The sequence below is a fragment of the Amblyomma maculatum genome, chromosome 10 (genome assembly GCF_055883805.1).
Source record: "Amblyomma maculatum isolate TAMU_Amacu chromosome 10, ASM5588380v1, whole genome shotgun sequence".
In the NCBI taxonomy this organism is placed as follows: Eukaryota; Metazoa; Arthropoda; class Arachnida; order Ixodida; family Ixodidae; genus Amblyomma; species Amblyomma maculatum.
Window position 1 is genome coordinate 100,567,995 of NC_139353.1, and position 2,501 is coordinate 100,570,495.

Sequence of the window (2,501 nt, forward strand, 5' to 3'; positions counted from 1 at the left end):
GTTTTCACCGAATATTTGCGACGCTTATTTGGTCATCAAACTTTGAATCGATTCGACGTGATAACCCATTAAGGCCTGTTTGTGCGGGGGACTCTCGGCTTAGTGCATCTGTATGTGAGGCAGTTACTTTCCCGTTTCTTCTTTTAACCTTTTTGTTCACTTTCGATTATTCGAACATTCCTACAAGTTAATTTCATGAATCTGCTTCCCGACTTAGTGGTTTCTTCAGATTTTACTGACCACCCGCAGTTACTCGGATTTATGCAGAAAGTTTATGCTTCGGTGAGGTTTTGACAGTACGATCGATTCTCGAATGTGCACTTGTATTCTGATTCGTGCAAGAGACTACGCAAGGAACTGATAGTAATGCTTTTACCGCCACCAATGCACCGTTCTTTATACTTTGGTCTTAAGAGTCATGATGTTCCAAGGAGGATGCGCAAAATGCAGATTTCTCTTTGCCCAAAACATTTTTTCTTTAAATTACACACCGAAGCTCAACCTGTTGACACAATTGAGGCTCCATAGGAAAAGAAAAATATTTTTGTATCTTCTGTATACTGCCGTCTGTGTGTTGTGCCTGAAACAATTGGACACTTTTTGATTAATTTCACGTTTTCACCGAATATTTGCGACGTTTATTCGGTCATCAAAGTTTGAACTGATTCGACGTGATAACCTATGCAGACCTGTTTGTGCAGGGGGACTCGGCTTCGTGCATCTGTATGTAAGGCAGTTAGTTGCCAGTTTCTTCTTTTATCTTGATTGTTCACATCCGATTATGTATTCCAGAGTATTCGTACAAGTTAATTTCATTAATTCGCTTGCCCACTTAGTGGTTTCTTTAGATTTTGCTGACGACCCACAGGTACTAGGATGTTGCAGGAAGTTTATGCTTCGGCGGGTATGTTTTCACAGTACGATTCTCGAATGAGCACTTGTATTCTGTTTCGCGCAAGCAAGAGACTTAATAAGGAATTGATAGCTATGCTTTTTCTGCCACCACTGTATCGTTCTTTATACTTTGATCTTAAGGGTCATGATGTTCTAAAAAAGATGCGCAAAATGCAGATTTCTCCTTGCACGAAAACATTTTTTCTTTACTATACACACCAAAGCGCTACCTGTTAACACATGGCTCCATAGAAAAAATATTTTTGTATCTTCTTTAAACTGCCGTCTGTGTGATGTGCCTGAAACAATTGAGCACTGTTTCGTTATTTGCAAAGACGCAATTCTCTTTTTTGACGTGCTGCAAAGAACTCTTAAGAAAAAATCTCTTTTAAATTCACAGAGCGTGCGGTATTTTGCTGTTACACACAATCTGATTACGAACCATATGACATATTTTTCCTTAATGGACTTCATAGCTTGGGGAGGAAGCGCATTTTGGAAAGCAACGCTGAGCCTGCTGTTCCACCTAGACTCCATTTTTGCTGAATGCTGCTGCAACTGAAGGACATTTATAATGCAAATTACTTTCAACCTGATTGGTTTCCCCTGGTGACATTGTGTTTATCTTTGCCTGCCCTTTAGTTGTGTTTTCTGTTCTGCAACTAAGCAACGGCTGAGCGCATTGTAAATCGTCTGTGCATATAATACTTTTTGTACATGACCACGTGTAAGAAATACCATGGCGGAAATAAGTGGCTCGTTGGTCTAGGGGTATGATTCTCGCTTCGGGTGCGAGAGGTCCCGGGTTTAAATCCCGGACGAGCCCAAGTGTTTTTTTTTTCTGCTCTGTTCTGAATAAACCCACGTTTCACAGCTGTTTGGATGACCTTACTTTATCCCAGTAAATCAGGATATTGCGAGCTGTGCCTTTTCGCACCTACCATATTTCCTCACACTGGACTGGAATGATGCTGCTTATAAATGGATTCACTGGACCGCACTTTCACTGCGTGTGTAGTTGAATCAACTGAACGTATTGATTCTCTGAATGGCACACACGAAAGTAAATGTCCTTGATTATCGCTGAGTTGTCGTAGCAGTGCTGATGGTCAAATCGTTTACGGAAATACCGTGCAGAATAACATATGGGGTCGTAATTTGAAGGCTCTCGGGCCGAGTGCTGTTGCTTTGGCTTGTTTGCGTACATCGATGTTCATCACTTAGTTGCCAGCTGAGCAGGGGAGCTTCCCAGATCTCTGGTGAAAACGAGAGGAGTTGAAAAGTTTTGGTGATGTTGGCAGGGCACCGTTACGTGGTACAGTGTAAAGGACTCCGAGCACTGCGAAAAGCTGTCCTGGAGCAGGACACATTGGAGAGAGGGGTGCAGGTTGGTGGTTGCCAGTCTCGGAACTGGAGTTGAATTGCATGGCCCGCAGCTGTGCAGCAGCAGAGGCGAGGTAAATAAATGAAAAAAAAATATACGAAATTTCTTGCGGTATGTGACATCTTTCACTGCTCGAATTACTAGAAATACTTCCTCTGCCGGCCCCTCCCCCCCCCCCTCACCCGTGACCGAGGCAGGTACTACAGGTCTGCAAAATGAAACC

At 42.8% G+C, this 2,501-nt stretch overlaps 1 non-coding gene across 1 annotated transcript; it reads left to right on the plus strand.

Annotated features, from left to right (window-relative positions):
• The first annotated feature begins 1,648 nt into the window (after window positions 1-1,648).
• On the plus strand, window positions 1,649-1,720 carry TRNAP-CGG (transfer RNA proline (anticodon CGG)). The gene has a single exon. It is a non-coding gene; the product is annotated as a tRNA-Pro (tRNA).
• The last annotated feature ends 781 nt before the right edge of the window (window positions 1,721-2,501 follow it).